The sequence below is a fragment of the Schistocerca serialis genome, chromosome 2, assembly GCF_023864345.2.
Source record: "Schistocerca serialis cubense isolate TAMUIC-IGC-003099 chromosome 2, iqSchSeri2.2, whole genome shotgun sequence".
In the NCBI taxonomy this organism is placed as follows: Eukaryota; Metazoa; Arthropoda; class Insecta; order Orthoptera; family Acrididae; genus Schistocerca; species Schistocerca serialis.
In genome coordinates, this window is record NC_064639.1 from 925,011,553 (window position 1) to 925,031,243 (window position 19,691).

Genomic DNA, 19,691 nt, shown 5'->3' on the forward strand with positions numbered 1-19,691 from the left:
TTCATGAAAGACTGAAGAAGGTGTATGGTGTTGTGACAGTGGATGTCAGCACTGTTAGACGATGGGTTCGTCGTTGTAAGGAAGCTGAAGGGCAAACACCGTTGACTGACGAAAAGCGGAGCGGCAGGCCGGTGAGTGCAGTGACTCCACACAACATTCAGCAAGTTGATGACATCATTCGTGGTGACCGTCGGGTGACTGCAGATGAAGTGTGTCGCATTATTTCTCTTAGTAAAGGCAGTGTGATCACGATTATTAAACAATTGGGGTACTCAAAAGTTTGTGCACGGTGGGTTCCAAGAATGTTAACCGATCAGAATAAAGAGGCAAGGAAAACAATAGCCTCCCAACACTTGCAGCGCTTCCGTTTGGAGGGAGATGAGTTTCTGAAAAAAATTGTGACCGGGGACGAAACAAGGGTGCATTTTTTTGAACCCAAATCAAAGAGGCAGTCAATGGAGTGGCGTCACACAAGCTCGCCGAGGAAGAAAAAATTCAAAACTGTGCGATCGGCAGGGAAAGTTATGGCAACAGTTTTCTGGGATACAGAGGGTGTGATTCTGGTTGATTTTTTGGAGCAGGGATGCACAATAAATTCTGTTCAATACGTCACAACCCTCAACAAACTTAAAGCACGTCTTCAGCGAGTTCGCCCAACAAAATCAATGGCAGATGTTCTTCTTTTGCATGACAATGCAAGACCACACACCAGTCGTCACACCTCTGACGAGATTGTCAAAATTGGATGGGAAGTTTTGCCTCATCCCCCATACAGCCCTGACCTGGCACCATCAGACTTCCATCTGTTCGGGCCACTAAAAGAAGCTCATCATGGGATTCATTTTGAAGATGAGGAGGCCGTCAAAACATCCGTGCGTCAATGGCTTAGGAAGCAGAGCTGTGATTTTTACCGTGCTGGGATACATGCCCTTGTTCAAAGATGGACCAAAACTGTAGAGATGGGCGGAGATTACATTGAAAAATGACAAAATGATCCTCAATGTTGTGGTTTTCAACCTATGTAATTGCATTTAAATTTCCTGACAATTAAACGTAGAAAAAAAAATTGGAGGCATTACTTTTTGACTGACCCTCGTATCTAACTGAGGAAAAGAAAAAGATTTATGTATTGCTTAGGAATAAGCACGGAAGGGATACAGTTGTGGACTGTGTACGTGATGCTTGGAATAGTCAAGCGATGATATTTATCCAGCAGTCGAAGTCGAATGGGTGATTAATATAATTCTTTTAATCTTCGTGTTGCCCGAATAGGATCACGTAACAACAATTACCTCTTGTTTCTTTGCAGTCCTCTATTTTTTCCAGTACTCCTTCATTTTCTCCCCACGGCTTTAACTTTCTTCTGTACATGTTGTTCATGATTTCTTATTTATTCTATTTATTCTGAATTTAATATCTGAATTCAGAACTTTATTCTTAAAAATTGTATCTATAATTTACAACTCTTTCATGTCCTTACTTTCCAGTTACTTTTTTAATCCTGTAATTTATGCTTCTTTTGATTACTTTTTCCAAAAATAGAGGAAAGTTTATTTTATTAGCTGTTCTCATTCAATCAGTAGAGGTGTCCTCACTTCTGATATTTTCTGTATATTTTGGCAGATCTCCTCATCAGTTCTAATTTTTCCAATCATCTGTAATCTGCAATGGACTCGTGACTTTTAAAAATTATTAATCCATGTTTAAGTGTCTATCTTCTGTGCAGTTTATAGTTCATCGTTAATCATTCACGTGCAGGTAAACATTCTGGTCGTAGCACTGCGTAATGTATCAGTGGATAAGTTGTAGCTGACAGATGGATATTTTGTTAATGGCAATGGTTTCCAAGGGCCCACTAAGATCTTTTGGTACTAGACACACTGTGCCGAGAACCACTGAGCCATTTTCACAGGTATACACCAAAGTCGCTGCAGTTCGATTTTCAATTACTCGTATCTGGTAAGTTTTTTCAGTTGTTTCTCCTCGATTCTATCATCTGAGATAGCAAAATTGACGAATTTACGACGACTTGAAAAGGGAAAAACGCGACTGTGAAGTAAATGTTATTATTGTTTTTCTATTTTAGTATTTGTACACTGAGCTGACAAAAATCGTGAGATACCTCCTGATATCGTGTCGAACTTCCATTTGCCCGGGGTAGTGCAGCCACTCCACCTGGCATGGACTCAACAAGTCGTTGCAAGTTCCCAGCAGAAATATTGATCCATGCTGCCTCTATAGCTCAAATGGTTCAAATGGCTCTGAGCACTGTGGGACTTAACATCTGATGTCATCAGTCCCCTAGACCTTAGAACTACTTAAACCAAACTAACCTAAGGACATCACACAAATCCATGCCCTAGTCAGGATTCAAACCTGCGACCGCAGCGGTCGCGCGGTTCCAGGCTGAAGCGCCTAGAACCGATCGGCCACTCCGGCCGGCGCCTCTATAGTCGTCCATAACTGCGAAAGTGTGGCGGTGCAGGATTTTGTGCACGTCTCGATTACGTTCTATGGGATTCATGTCGAGCAGTCTGTGTGGCCATATCATTCACTCGCTCGAATTGTCCAGAGTTGTAGTCCGGTGACATGGGGCATAATGATCGATATCAATTATTTCGTTGAATGTCTGCAGATGATCCCCAAGTAGAACATATCTATTTTCAGTCAACGATCGGTTCAATTTGACTACAGGACCCAGTACATTCCATGTAAACACAGCCCACACCATTATGGAGCCACCACCAGTTTGCACAGTGCCTTGTTGACATGTTGGGTCCGTGAGTTCGTGGGTTCTGCGCCACATTCGAACCCTACCATAAGCTTTACCAACTGAAATCGGGACTCTTCTGACCAGGCCACGGTTTCCCAGCCGTCATGGTCTCTAGCCCAGGAGAGGCGCTGCAGGCGATGTCGTGCTGTTAGCAGAGGCACTCGTGTCGGTCGTCTGCTGCCGTAGCCCAGTAACACCAAATTTCGCCGCACTGACCTAACGGATACGTTCGTCATGCGTCCCACATGCGTCCAAACATGGTTCGCAACAAAACAAAGTAAGAGAAAATTCAGTAATTGCTTCCTCCGTTGTATTTGTGCAGTTATTACGGTGAATAACTACAATGGCTAGCTTTTAATGTTGAAATAAAACAAAATTGCTCGAAACTAAGCCGTTTTTTCATTTCTTTAACAACTCTTCCAAACCTTTAGCCAGCTGCGCCCTAAGTCAGTGAAATCCTTTGTCCCTCTGAATTCGATTACTTTTCCTTTGTAATTACAACAAGCAACGCGACGCAAAGGAGACTGCAAGCGAGACGGGCGTTATACTGAAAAACCTTCATCAAATATTGCGTTTTGCGTTAGCGGGCATTTTATATTTTCATGCGCGCTCTCCGCATTTTCGATGAAATAGTCCTGCCCATCTCGACTGCACGATGTTCATGAGTCGCAACATAAAAAGTATTTTCTCTCCTTTTATTTTTTATTTTTTTAAAAAGAGCGCTTTGTTACGATGTGCAATCTGTTTCCCCACTCCAGTTGTTGCCCGCCCTGACGAGGTTCGTATTTAGACTGGCGCCGTTGTAGCAGATTACTTTTGTTCTTCTCCCCATTTGATTTTCATCACGCGAAGCTCGCAAACTTTAAAGAGAACGTTGCCGTGAATATAAGGTTAGGTCCTCCCCCGCTCAATAAACAAGGCGGGGGTGGAGGAGGGGAGGGGTTGGGAGCGGCAGTAATGGAGAGAGTGGAGTCGTGCGGGGAAATGGACGCCTGCCACAGCACTCCCTGGGCGCCCATAAAACGGAACTGCGGGAGGAAATGTAGCGGCCAGAACGTTACTGCTACACGCGGAGAGGGTTGCGCGGGGGGTGGAGTAAGATGGATTTAACGAGAAGTGTACCGCCGCGATAAAAGGGGGGAACGGGCCCTCGTAAAGATAAACAGAAAGGAGGGAAACAGCGTACACTGTACTTAAATTTGCCAACTTCGTATAAAAGCAGGGCGGTAGATGCAGTTTGCGCTGAAATGTTGCTGCCCGGAGTTTTGGAACAGTTTTTCTTTTTCTTTTTTTTTAAAAAAAAAAAACGAGGTGCGCTAATACGTGCAAGAGGAGGGCAGACTAGCTCCACGAGACGAAATAATGCCCCGCCCTCGTCAGGATTAATTGCTTTTTACCGCATTTCCTCTTGTAAGCTTCTTCCTTGAAACTGTTCGCTGAAGAATCAAAGTTGAGGAGTAGGATAAGATGACTGATCACTTTTTCTAAGGGGGCGTTCTCGGTGGCACTGTCAACGGTCGTCAGACGCCGTCGCCAGATGTCGTCCGACAGCATTATGTGATCAGCTAAAACATATGTTTTTCATATTAGGTGCATTGTGCTACCACCTACTGCCAGGTACTCCATAACAGGAACCTCAGTAGTCATTAGACATCGAGACAGAGCAGAACGGGGCAGTCCGCGGAACTCACGGACTTCGAAAGTGGTCAAGTGGTTAGTTGTCAATTGTGTCATACGTCTGCACGCCAGTTTTCCACACTTCTAAACATCCCTAGGTCCACTGTTTCTGATGTGATAGTGAGGTGGAAACGTGAAGGAACACGTACAGCACAAAAGCGTACAGGCCGACCTCGTCTGCTGACTGACAGAGACGGTGTGCGGACATTTGCCACGCCGGACATTTGCCACGATTTTACCTGCTCCTAAGGGTTGGGTCCCTTGTCTCCCCCTCCTCCTCCTCCTCCTCCTCATCGGTTACTGAGCTTTTCAGCTGGTTTACTTAACATACAACCAGAACCTCTTTGGATCTTCCGACATATTTCTGGAGAGGGTTTCGTTGTGGAAACTATTAAATGCATCTCACATTGAAATCCGCACCAAATTTCGAGCATCAGTTCTTCTTCAGTGCTCCTGCAGCGGCTTTCTGTCGTCTTTTGTGTACCGTGGGGGATCAGTTCAAAAATGGTTCAAATGGCTCTGAGCACTATGCGACTTAACTTATAAGGTCATCAGTCGCCTAGGACTTAGAACTAATTAAACCTAACTAACCTAAGGACATAACACACATCCATGCCCGAGGCAGGATTCGAACCCGCGACCGTAGCGAGGGTCAGTTCCGTCTCTTATTACTTTATTTGGTATTTATTTGAACTTAAGCCACATATGGTCTTCACTTACATAGTTTGGAAGGATTGGAGACTGTCTCTTAGAAAGACGTCAACCGAATGTTTAGTTGCTTTTATAAATAGATATATTTCTCGCTTAGCTTTGGTGAATTTCTTTGTTACGGAACTGAGCCTCGCTATGACTGTGTGTTCACTAATCCCTGTATCCGTCGTGATGCTCAGGATTATTTGTGGCTAAAAGGTCAAGTGTGTTTTCGTAACCATTTACAGTTTGAATGGCCTCGTAAATAATTTTTTAAAAAGCGTTTAGAACAATTACGGAAGTTGTTTTCTATCTACAATGGGGTCTGAAAATGTATTTTTGTCGACATACGGAAGGTAGATTGAAGTCCCTGCCAACTGTAATTGTATGAGTAGAGTACATACTTGTGATGAGACTCAAGTTTTCTTTGAACTGTTCAGCAACTGTTTTATCTGAGACCCGAGGTCGGTAAAAGGAGCCAGTTATTAATTTATTCTGGCTGTCGAATATAACCTCTGCCCATACTAACTATCTGGATCAGTGTCCCTTGTGAGCTGCAACAGTCATTACATTATTTTTCCTTACGTTGTGCTTCTTGTTTCTGTTGTTGTGCAGATCATTACAATTACGGCTTTTCCCTCCAAAAGATAGGATGCTTTCTCTGTGACCCTGTAAATACCAGAGCTAAACAATGTAGAGCAACGACGTACGTTACAAGCATATCAGTCTGTATTACTTCATTTCCTTATTTCTAGCCGGCCGGGGTGGCCGAGCGGTTCTAGACGCTACAGTCTGGAACCGCGCGACCGCTACGGTCGCAGGTTCGAATCCTGCCTCGGGCATGGATGTATGTGATGTCCTTAGGTTAGTTAGGTGTAAGTAGTTCTATGTTGTAGGGGACTGATGACCTCAGACGTTGAGTCCCATAGTGCTCAGAGCCATTTGAACCATTTGAACCTTATTTCTAACATTTTAAAATTGTATTTCAACTTTAGATGACACGTCAATCATAGATATTCTTATCTCTATTTAGTGAACGTTTTTTCAGTCATGTTTTGAACGTTGTCCCGCTACACTATATTAACTAATGTTTTGCCGCAAGGGATATCGCATTTTAGAGAGTAAATTAATATGGAGTATGTCGTTCTTCTTTTCACACATTCACATACCCATTTCTTCTTTCCTTATTGTCTTTTGTGCATGCAGTTGTAGTAATTAAAGTAGGCACTAACGTAGTGATCAAAAAGAAATGATTAGCGTACTTTCGCATTCTCTTCACATCGTTCCTTTCTTGTTGCTCCCAAGGCGATGGACTGTTTCTATCGCAATCAGTAAGTGTGAAAGGAAGCTTCCGTACAGACAGAGTGATCTATATTTATACTTGCAGAACTAATTACATACTGACATTATCGTCGGTATTGCTTTCGTTTCCCAAAAGTTATAAATATTTCGATTTCGGAAAAGAAGCTCTCTATTTGGCCAAGTTGGAAGAAGACGGTCCCTTACGTACTGGTTGAATCGAATAAGATGTGGAGACGGCGGTTTGAAAGCGGACAGAGGTAGTACGAGGAAGGGCGTCACTTACCTGAGGGATCGCTACCTTGCGAAGGGGCAAGTGTGACAAATGTCCGGCGTGGCAAATGTCCGGCGTGGCAAATGTCCGGCGCGGCAAATGTCCGGCATTCGACAGAGACCGCCGACAGTTGAAGAGGGTCGTAATGTGTAATAGGGAAACATCTATCCAGACTATCACACAGGAATTCCAAGCTGCATCAGGATCCACTGCAAGTGCTATGACAGTTAGGCAGGAGGTGAGAAAACTTGGATTTCATGGTCGAGTGGCTGCTCAACAGCCATACATCACGCTAGTAAATACCAAACGACGCCTCGCTTGGTGTAAGGAGCGTAAAAATTGGACGATTGAACAGTGGAAAACGTTGTGTGGAGTGACGAATCACGGTACACAATGTGGCTATCCGATGGCAGGGTGTGGATATGGTGAATGCGCAGAGAAGGTCATCTGCCAGCGTTTTTAATTAACAATAATAATAATTATTATTATTATATTTTCCTGTATATACTTACGAGAGGAATCAGATGTGTAATCATTTGTTGGGATTTCTGTCTATTATAAGATCCATCAGTGTAAACGAAAGACAAGAGATAAATATAGCATTCAAAACAGACAGTTCAATCCAAAGGCACATTCCAAAAATAACAAAAAACACAGATATCTACCAAAAAGCAGGAATATACCAACTACAGTGCAACACATGTGATGGAAGGTATGTAGGACAAACCAGCAGTTGGTAACACTTAGAAAAACAAATGAATCTCTGTATTAAAATGATGACAGTTACAATGATGTGTAATGAAAACAGTGAACTGAAAGTGAACTGTAAGATGTCCACCTGGTTGCGAGACGAGGGAAAGCAAGCAGTTTGCTTAGATGCAGTGAATTAAAAGTTACCTGTAAGTACCTTTCCATTTCGTAAAAAAATGTTAAGGAACTGTTTTTAAATCTATAACCTAGATGTGAAACCATAAACCTATGTGTAAAAATGACAAATTATGTAATATTTCAGGACTCCCACTGAAGATGCCTTGTGAAAAAGACGAAACGCGTCTGGGTGAGTAAATTAAAATACACATTTTATGTGCAGCATGCAAAGGGCATTTTCTTTGAAAAAACTGGTATTTATATACAGCTGCTGCGAAAATGGCCACTACAAGAAACGAAACGTGCAAATACACATTGTATTTTATATGTTTTTATGACAAATGGATTACATATACAGTTACTGTTGAGTCCGTTTTCCATTTTATACGACTTTATGACGGTTGGGTTACGTATCCACCTAGTTTTACACACTCCCAAAGGGCGGAACGCGTCATTGATATTAAATAACTTCGGAACCAAAACTGCTTTTATGCTGAAGTAGTTCGGAGCTGGCTTCTGTAACACCCTGCCACAATGGAATCGAAAATTTTTTACGTAAATTTTAGAAAAAAATGTTCTAACCACATTTGCAAACCACTTCATGCAACAGGATCACCACCCTACTGCCTTAAAAACTCCAATAAGGAGTAATAATAATAATAATAATAATAATAATAATTTGTAAACAGGTAATACCCACCTACGACAACACAAAAAGATCCGCTACAACAACAGCAAGCCAAAGTACGCCACCGTTCTCACTTAAACAAATTATTTTTTGGGATTATAATTTACGCGTAAAATTTCCGATAAAGATTTTGTCTACTTTTGGCTTCCCATAAATCTGCAATTTCAATCCATAGATCACAGACTAAATGCCGGCCGCGGTGGTCTAGCGGTTCTGGCGCTGCAGTCCGGAACCACGGGACTGCTGCGGTCGCAGGTTCGAATCCTGCCTCGGGCATGGGTGTGTGTGATGTCCTTAGGTTAGTTAGGTTTAAGTAGTTCTAAGTTCTAGGAGACTTATGACCTAAGATGTTGAGTCCCATAGTGCTCAGAGCCATTTGAACCATTTCACAGACTAAATGCCGATTACGATATTTTTCGTCCTCAGGATGACACAAACTCACCCTTTCCTGTACTAAACTTAGCTTCTCACAGTCTATACTCCGTGTGACGGAACGTCGATCGATTTGACCGAAGAAAACAAAACTCGTTTGAATTTTACTGATTGTCTTCCAAAGTCTTTACGTTCGGACGATAAGATGGGCTACAATGTGACCGCGTACTTACTAACGTACTGATTTGAAAAGATTGACCCTCAACGGCCGATGTCGGTCGTCGGATGAATCCATCAATATCGATGCCACTGTTACCGCAGCGGTAAGAGCGCACTAGTAGATAACATCACCATACGCATACCACTGACGCTTCACAAGGCATGGCACTAAAAACTCGTGCAGTGAAACCACTGCCGCCTGTTGAGTGTGCGTAAACTGATTCTCGTGCACATTTCTTTACGTGTAATAACTTTTGCGTCACTCAAAATTAGCTCTTGTGGAGTAGCTGGTCAGATACGTGGTTATTACCCTATTGATTACAGGTGACTAAACGGGCGATATACGTTTGACAGTCACCATGTATGTATGTATGTATGTATGTATGTATTAAACCGGGGACCTAGAAACGACGGAGAGGCTTCGTCCCGCCGTAGCCGTCAGTGGTTCACAACCCCACAACAGGCCACAGCAGTCCACCCACCCCACCGCCGCCCCACACCTAACATAGGGTTATTGTACGGTTCGTACCCCAGCAAACTATCTTTTCCCAGAGGTAACGAAGGTTTTGTAATGGTCACCAGACAACAAAGGGAGAGTAAGCGTTCCACTTTTCTCTAAGCAAATGAAAAAATAGGAAATCTGATGCGGACATGGTCCATAGCCTTCGTTAAGTTTTTAAATGAAGTCATTCCACTTCAGGCTGTTAAAACATTATTTATTGCGATTGCAATTTCGACTCGTGGTCGCTTTCGAGCGTTGTGGAATGTTGTAACCCATCCAGTGATACAGAACTGTGGTATGCCGTGTTGGTGTGAAATCATCCGCTGTTCCATACACCGGATGAGTACACGTTAGAAATGTGGTGAAATAGTGATATATAAACGTAACTTTAAATGTCGTGTAGCAGGTGTGGTAAATGGATCACAAGTTATGATCAAGAGCTTCTGTATAGTATATTTCAGATGGGACCATGTTAGTGGATGTTCACACTCAGACATATGGACAACATCACAGACACCCGCCTTGTGAAACGCACAGTTGTGATCTATTTACCACTCCTGATACACGATATTTAAACAACAGTTTTTATATCACTACTTCACCAGCTTCCTAACTTGTACTCGCATGGTGTATGGAACAGCCGATAATTTAGCACCACCACTCGCAACTTCTCTTAGAATTCCTGACGATCCCCATTTTGATTACTCCCTCTTCCCCACTGTCCTTGACCGCACTGACACCTCTGTCCCCCCGCTCGCCCCTAGCTTCCAGTACTTGGATCGGCTACCCCCCTCCGACATCAACACTCCCATCACCATGCAAGACATCACACTCGTCCTCCGCTTCAAAAGAAACACCGCCCCTGGTCATGATGGCGTCACGTACCGTCACCTCAAGGAATCCCCTCCATCCTTCCTGTCTGTCCTTGCTACCCTGTACAATGTCCTCCTCTCCACTGGATTTTACCCTGACCTGTGGAAGACTTCCCGTGTCCTGCTGTTCCCTAAGCCTAACAAACCCCCCTCTGCTACCTCTTCCTATCGTCCCATCTGCCTCACCTCCGTGTTCAGTAAGGTCTTTGAGGCCATCCTCTCTCGCCGTATCCACCGCCACCTTAACCAGCACCGCCTCCTTCCTCTTACCCAATGTGGCTTCCGGCCTTCCTTCTCTGCTGACGACCAGCTCCTTAACCTTACCCATCTTCTTTCCCTCCAACTTAACTCCCGTCGCTCTGCTATCTTTGTTTCCCTTGATCTCCAGAACGCCTATGACCGTGTCTGGCATCCCGGGCTCCTTTTCAAACTCCAGACCTATGCTCTCCCCATCAACTTCGTCCGTCTCGTTGCTTCCTTCCTCTCCCATCGTCCCTCCTATGTGACTATCCACAATTCCAACTCCCGTACTTTCTACCTCTCTGCCGGCGTGCCCCAAGGTTCTGTCCTTTCCCCTCTCCTCTATCTCCTGTACACTGCTGATATGCCCAAACCTCCCCCTCCTGTTCATCTTCTCCAGTTCGCTGATGACACCGCCTTCCTAGCCCTTTATCCTACCCTTCAACGGTCCCAACATACCCTCCAAACCCACCTTGACCAATTCACCGCTTGGTGCAACCAGTGGTTCCTCCGTGTTAATCCCTCCAAGACCCAGGCGATCATCATCGGCCGCACCACCCGCTCCTTCCGCCTCCATGATTTCTACCTCACCATTTACGGCCGTCCTATCCACCTCACTCCTACCCTCAAATACCTTGGCCTCACACTCGACCGCCACCTCACCTGGACTCCCCATCTTCTTACCATCCAAAACAAAGCTCACAACCGCCTCCGCCTCCTGAAACTCCTGTCCGGCTGGACGTGGGGTCTGCATCCTTCCACCATCCTTCACACCTACAAATCCATGATCCGCCCCATCCTTTGTTATGCCAGCATCGCTTGGATTTCCGCCCCTCCCCGGTTCTATAAAGCCCTCCAAATCCTCGAACGCCATGCACTCAGCCTCGCCTTCCGCATCCGCCTTCCGTCCCCCACGCGCATCCTCTAGGACCTCATCCCCTTCCCCCACCTTCTCCTTTTCCTTGAACACATCCGCACACTATATATTGTCCGCCGCCTTGATCCCCCTCACCCCCTGGTGTCTCCCTTCCTCTCCACTCCCAACCAGTTGCCGCGCCTTTACCGTTGTGTCCCTCCCTCTCTCCATCTCCACACCCTCCATCTCCTTTCCCAACACAACTTCCACCGTCTACCACTCCCGGATGATGAGCTTCGCCCTGACATCTACCCTTCCTACCAACTCTAACCCCCTCTTCCTGCCTCCTCCTCAGGGCTCCCTCTCCTCCCCCACCCTCCTTCTGAGCGGATTTCCCCTCCTACTCCCCGTCCTTGTGCCTTCTTTCAGTGTCTCTGCGCTCCCTCTTGCCCTGTCTTCCCTTTTCCTCTCCCACCCCATGTGTCTCCTGCCTCTTCGTGAACCCACGGTTGCCCCTCCTCCCTTCATCCCGCCGCTTCCCCAGCTGCCCCATGCTCTCCCCTCCTTTTCCATCCTCTCCGACCTTTCCCTCGGCAGGTCCCGCCTGGTAGTTTTATTCTTCGTCGTGTGTGCTCCGCGTGGGTTTTAAGTGTGTTGTTTCGGAGTGTTTTTAATACTGTGGCCAACTTTTAACCTGTGCATGCGCATCCAGTGTCTTCTCTGTGTTTTAAGAATCGCCAACTGTGTTTTTTAACTTTCTGGTGACTTTTTTAACTGTCCCCAATTAACTTCTACATGTCAGTGTAGTTTTACCTCCATTTTCTCCCCTTACACTGTTTTATGTTCCCCTTTTTTAACTCCTTATGTATGTATTATTTTATTCTTGTTTTAGTTGTCATGTCACTCGGCTGAAGAGCGGCGGATTGTGCTGCTGACAGCCCTCCCCTGCCCATATGGGGCAGGGGCATGAAATCACAATAAAGGAAAAAAAAAAACTTCTCTTAGACAGCGTGTCACAGCTTTATATTACTCAGGGGGTTACAACATCCCACAATTCTTGAAAGTGGCCACTCGTCGAAATTTCAGTCGCAATAAATAATGTTTTAACAGCCTAAAGCGGAATGACCACTTAAAAATAAGAAGTTGGCCATATGCGAGTCGGACTCTCGCACCGTACAAACTGAATTATGTGTATATAGACTTAATCCATTCTGGGAATCGACAACCTCGACGTTTTTTGCCTGTTATCAACATTGATACTGGCAAGATATCGGTAATGGGGATCCCAAGACTTTCGAGAATGTTTTAATTTCAAGTTTGAAGTCGGATAACAAATGGCAAAAATATTTTTTTTTCATATGATATAATATCAGATTAACAATTTTCTGAGTTTCTCCTTTACTTGTACTGTGAAAACTTGCTTCCCGCCAAATTTCATGATTCGAGGTCAACGGGAAGTATCCCATACATTTCATTTTACAAAATGCATTACACTGTGCCCTCTGTGATAATGATATTTATTCTGTTACCGCTTCCGGTCTTACACCATCTTCAAAGGTCGTTGAATAAAAGTCATTATCACGGACGGCACAGTGTAATGCAATTTGCAAAATTCGTACGTGCTATACAAGATGTTCACTATATGTTTTAACGAGGGTGTTTGCGAGTATCGGAATATGTCATATAAATGACCGTATCTTTTGAGTGTATTGACGTAGAAGCTTAACGTAATTATACCACCAAGTGACCACAGACCTCAGTGTGTGAAATACATTTCGATTTTATAAGTCTACCCGTTCCTGAGGAAAAGGTGTTTTAAAAGATGGACGAATAGAGAGACAGTCGAATAACAAATGATTAAAAAGAATCCAGGTGATATAACTGTAAATTTACAATTTTCGGATTTTTTTCCTTTACTAGTTTTGTGAAACCTCGCTTCTTGCCAAATTTCATGCTTTTAGGCGGATAAAAAGTATCCTATAGGTTTTTATGAATGAGTTTACGAGTGTCATAATAAGTTAAATAAATGGCTGTATCTTTTGATTGCACTGGCTTAGAATCCAACGTTTATTACACCGCAAACTGGTCATAGACTTTGTACGTGATTAAATTTCAGCATGATATATCTAACCGTTCCTGAGAAAAAAGGTTTTCAACAGATGGATGGACAGACAGACTGTTAACAAATGACAAAAAATGGGTTTTTCGTGAGATATGATTATAGATTAATAATCATATACAACCGTTCGCTCGACGAATGATCCGTACCCAAAGACTGGCAAGTTGCACAGTCACACCAATATTCAAGACAGTTAGTAGGAGTAATCCACTAAATTACGTGCCCATATCATTAACGTCGATATGCAGCATAATTTTGGAACTTATATGGTGTTCGAACATTATAAAATACCTCGAAGAAAACGGTCTATTGATACAGTCAACACGGATTTAGAAAACATCGTTCTTGTGAAACACAACTAGCTCTTTACTCACACGAAGTGTGGAATGCTACTGACAAGGGATTTCAAATTGATTCCGCATTTCTAGATTTCCAGAAGGCTTTTGACACTGTACCACACAAGCGGCCTGTAGTGAAATTGCGTGCTTGTGGAATATCGTCACAGTTATATGACTGGATTCTTGATTTCCTGTCAGAGAGGTCACAGTTCGTAGTGATTGACGGAAAGTCGTCAGGTAAAAGAGAAGCGATTTCTGGTGTTCCCTTTGCTGTTTCTGATCTATTTAAACGATTTGCGAGACAGTCCGAGCAGTCCTCTTAGGTTGTTTACAGATGACACTGTCTTTTATCGACTAATAAAGTCATCAGAAGATCAAAACAAATTTTCAAAACGGTTTAGAAAAGATATCTTTGTGGTGAGAAAATTGCCAATTGACCTTAAATAACGAAAAGTGTGAGGTCATCCACAGGAGTGCTAAAAGGAATCCGTTAAACTTCGGTTTCACTATAAATCAGTCAAATATAAAGGTCGTAAATTGAAGTAAATACCTAGGATTTACAATTACGAACAACTTAAATTGGAAGGAACACATAGAAAATGTTGTGGGGAAGGCTAACCGAAGACTGCGTTTCATTGGCAAGACACATAGAAAATATAACAGATCTACTAAGGAGACTACCTACACTACGCTTGTCCGTCCTCTTTTAGAATACTGCTGCGCGGCGTGAGATCCTTACCAACTTGAATTGATGGAGTATACTGAAAAAGTTCAAAGAAGGGGAGCACGTTTCGTATTATCGCGAAATAGGGGAGAGAGTGTCACTGAAATGATAAAGGTTTTGGGTGGATATCATTAAAACAAAAGCGTTTTTCGTTGAGGCGGAATGTTCTCGCGATATTCCAATCACCAACTTTCTCTTCAGAATGCGAAAACATTTTATGGACGCCGACCTACATAGGGAGAAACGATCACCATGATAATATAAGGGAAATCAGAGCTCGTACGGAAAGATACAGGTGTTCGTTCTTTCCGCGCACTATACGAAATTGGAACAATATATAATTGCGAAGGTGGTTCGATGGTTCGATGAATCCTCTCTGGATGTTTTTACAAAGAATATAGATATGATAGACATTACACTTTACTACATTACGGTTTTTGGCAAGAGATACCTTGTATTATAGTAAAAATATTACTAGTTCAGATTTTACAATTCAGTAAATGCTGCTAGTTGCAGGAGTGTCTTTATATTGGTAACAAAATTTTTAATATGGGTTGACAGTTATTTAGACGGTAAATATATAAGAGTGGATTATTTAATACGTAATTAAAAACTTTTTGAAAGTTACAGAATACCGTACTCGTTACATGACAAGAACAACAAGATTTATGCAGGAAGGTGAATGTTGTTGTTGGTGTTGTTGTTTTTGTTGTGGTCTTAAGTCCAGAGACTGGTTTCATGTAGCTCTCCACGCTAATCTATCCTGTGCAAGCTTCTTCATGTCCGAGTAACTATTGCAACCTATCTGTTTAGTGTATTCAAGCCGTGGTCTCCCTCTATGATTTTCACCCTCCGCGCTGCCGTCCAATACTAAATTAATCATCACTTGATGCCTCACAACATGTCCTACAAACCGATCCGTTCTTGTAGTCGGGTTGTGCCACAAATTCCTCTTCTCCTCACTTCTGTTCAGTACCTCCTCATTAGTTATGTGATCTACCCGTCTAGTCTTCAGAATTCTTCTGAAGCACCATGTTTCGAAAGCTTGTATTCTCTTCTTGTCTAAACTATTTATTGTCCATGTTTCACTTCCATACATGGCTACACGCCAAACAAATACTTTCAGAAAAGGCTTCCTGACACTTAAATCTTTAATCTACGTTGGCAAATTTATCTTTTTGAGGAACGCTTTCCTTGACATTGCCAGTCTGCATTTTATATCCTCTCTACTTCGAGCATCATCAGTTATTTTCCTCCCCAAATAGCAAAACTCATCTACTGCTTTAAGTTACTCATTTCCTAATCTAATTCCCTCAGCATCACCTGATTTAATTCTATTACATTCCATTACCCTCGTTTTGCTTTTGTTCCTGTTCATCTTACATTCTCCTTTCAGGAAACTGTCCATTCCGTTCAACTGCTCGTCCAGGTCCTTTGCTGTCTCTGACAGAATTACAATGTCATCGGCGAACCTCAGAGTTTTTATTTCTTCTCCATCGCTTTTAATTCCTACTCCAAATTTCCTTTTGTTTCCTTTACTGCTTGCTCAATATACATAATGAACAACATCGGACATAGGCTACAACCCTGTCTCACTCCCTTCTCAACAAGGTGAGTATGTGTTATCATTGCCGTTTTTGTTGCTTTGGTGCTAGGACATCCTGGAAATTCTGGAAGAAAAGGTTTTGTGTTGATACAGTTTGTACACGTAGTATTTTTGGAGTGATTTTAGTTTGTGGATGTAAATCTCTAGTTGTTCAAGAAGGTCCTTCTGTATTCCTGTGTGCAATGTGTAGCACAGAAAGATTGTCATTGATATCACCAACAGAGTGTTCATGATGAGCAATAACTGATGCTAAACTGGACTTATTTAAATTTTTGAGTCGAAAGGCATCCATATGTTGTTTCTAGCGAGTTGCAAAATTTCTCCATGTTTGACTTATGTAGAAGCAATACTGTGTATGATTCTGTAGATAGCTTAATAATGTACGTTATAGGAAATGATCTGATATCAATACCACAAGGCAGTGGACTGTAAATATGTGAAACATAACTTTCGGGTTCGTAAACGTTCGACACCGATTGCTAAATTTCCGTCATTTCCGGCAGCAGCACCAGCACTGCATCAAGCTACACTTGGTCCACAGCATAATGTTCTTGTAACACCTCCATCTAATGATGAGCCTGCAGTGGCTCTAAAATATGTTCGCGGTTGAATAAATCATAAGAAAGCAACTGGCTGCATATTAACACTACTGGCCATTAAAACTGCTACACCAAGAAGAAATGCAGATGATAAACGGGTATTCATTGGACAAATCCATTATAGTACATCTGACATACGATTACATTTTCACGCAATTTGGGTGCATAGATCCTGAGAAATCAGTACCCAGAACAACCACCTCTGGCCGTAATAATGGCCTTGATACGCCTGGGCATTGAGACAAAAAGAGCTTGGATGGCGTGTACAGGTACAGCTGCCCATGCAGCTTCAACACGATACCACAGTTCATCAAGAGTACTGACTGGTGTATTGAGACTAGCCAGTGTTCGGCCACCATTGATCAGACGTTTTCAATTGGTGAGAGATCAGGAGAATGTGCTGGCCAGGGCAGCAGTCGAACGTTTTCTGTATCCAGAAAGGCCCGTACAGGACTTGCAACATACGGTCATGCATTATCCTGCTGAAATGTAGGGTTTCGCAAGGATCTAATGAAGGGTAGAGCCACGGGCCGTAACACATCTGAAATGTAACGTCCACTGTTCAAAGTGCCGTCAATGGGAACAAGAGGTGACCGAGACGTGTAACCAATGGCATCCCATACCATCACGCCGGGTGATACGCCAGTATGGCAATGACGAACACACGCTTCCAATGTGCGATCGCCACGATGTCGCCAAACACGGATGCGACCATCATGATGCTGTAAATAGAACCTGGATTCATCCGAAAGAATGACATTTTGCCATTAGTGCACCCAGGTTCGTCGTTGAGTACAACATCGTAGGCGCTCCTGTCTGTGATGCAGCGTCAAGGGTAGCCGCAGCCATGGTCTCTGAGCTGATAGTCCATGCTGCTGCAAACGCCGTCGAACTGTTCGTGCAGTTTGTTGTTGTCTTGCAAACGTCCCCATCTGTTGACTCAGGGATCGAGACGTGGCTGCACGATCCGTTACAGCCATGCGGATAAGACGCCTGTCATCTCGACTGCTAGTGATATGAGGCCGCTGGGATCCAGCGCGGCGTTCCGTGGTACCCTCCTGAACCCACCGATCCCTTATTCTGCTAACAGTCATTGGATCTCGACCAACGCGAGCAGCAATGTCGCGATACGATAAACCACCATCGCGACAGGCTACAATCCGACCTTTATCGAAGTCGGAAACGTGATGGTACGCATTTCTCCTCCTTGCACGAGGCATCACAACAACGTTTCACCAGGCAACGCTGGTCAACTGCTGTTTGTGTATGAGAAATCGGCTGGAAACTTTTCTCATGTCAGCACGTTGTAGGTGTCGCCACCGGCGCCGGCCTTGTGTGAATGCTTTGAAAAGCTAATTATTTGCATGTCACAGCATTTTCTTCCTGTCGGCTAAATTTCGCGTCTGTAGCACGTCATCTTCGTGGTGTAGCAATTTAAATGGCCATTAGTGTATTTCTGTGGCGACGAACAGGCGGAAGCCGTTTCCTCAATTTCCTGAGGGTAGCACAACTGCAATACACTTCACAGTTGATCGTTGCTCCATGAGGGAGGACATCTCACAGAATAATCCCCTCACAGTCCCATACGACCGTCACCAAGATTTATTGCCTGAGGACACTGCGTCGAACTTTTTCTTCAGAGACGAGTTGAACTTTATCTTCAGAGACAAGGTGGTGTGACGCCACTTGATGGATTTTGTTTCCCGTTGCAAGTGAGGAACTCATGTTTCATCATATGTGATGATGTTCGACAAAATATTGTCACAATCAGCCTCGTAATGCGTAAGCAATTCCACGAAAAAGATCCTTCGTTGCTATCAGCACAACCATCAGAGAGGTGCAGTTGAGCAGAGAGATGCTTGATTGTGATTCGCCGACCTCCCGGAATGAGAGTGTCCGCACGTTCCAACATTGCACGGGTCACAGGTGTGTGTGGCCGGCCGGCACGCGAGAGGTAGGACAGGTTTGGGCACCTTTCTGTGATAATTACAGACGCCTCGCCATATACAGGAACTACAACTTGTAGCCTGCTAGTAGTTCCAGCGATCTTCGCTAGGTTCCCGGCGGATCGCGCGTTCCCACGTAGTGGCGGCCGCACACGTGCGCCACTTTTCGCGAGGGCACGTCACGGCGGGTCGCGGCCAGTGAGGCGTCAGCGGCGGCCAAAAGAGCAGCGGCTCCAGGCGCCCTCAGTGCGGAGGCGTCGGAGCAGCAGAGATGCGATGTCCCGTCGCAGGGGGCGGGCCGCCATTATGCCAGCGCGCGGCTCGGCGGCTCGGAAGACGGCCCGAGGCGTCGGGATTGTGCCCCGGGGGGCGCGCGGGAACATGTGTTCCGCCGCACGCTACATCGGCCACACTTTCCGCCGGAATGTGACGCGGGCACAAGAAAGATTCCGCCGACTTTTTTGTCCGGCGCCGGCATGTTACGTCCGTCTCGAGTGCCCCTCGGGAGTGCGCGCATTCTCTGCCGAGCGGCCGGACAGATTTTTCTGCTGTAAAGAAACCTGGCTGTAAGGCGGCCCGTCGAAGACGAAAAGAGCGAGAAAAGTATCGTTCGGAGAGGGGGAAATGGCGTGTTAAACTCGTGACGAAGGAGGCTCGCCGCATGAAATTCTGGAAGACGGATTACCCTCGAGTATTATGGCCATTCTGATGCTCGACATTGTCCTCGACAGAAATCATCATCAATTTCTCAAACAACGGTCTTGTGAAAGTGTAATGTACTTCGAATACATAGAAAGAAAGATCCTTTATCATTTAGCTACAATATAGCAGGTCAGCAACAGGAAGCAGTTAATTCCATAAATTATCTGGGAGTAGGCATGAGGAGTGATTTAAAATAGAATGATCATATAAAGTTGATCGTCGGTAAAGCAGATGCCAGACTGAGATTCATTGGAAGAATCCTAAGGAAATGCAATCCGAAAATAAAGGAAGTAGGTTACAGTGCAGTTGTTCGCACACTGCTTGAATA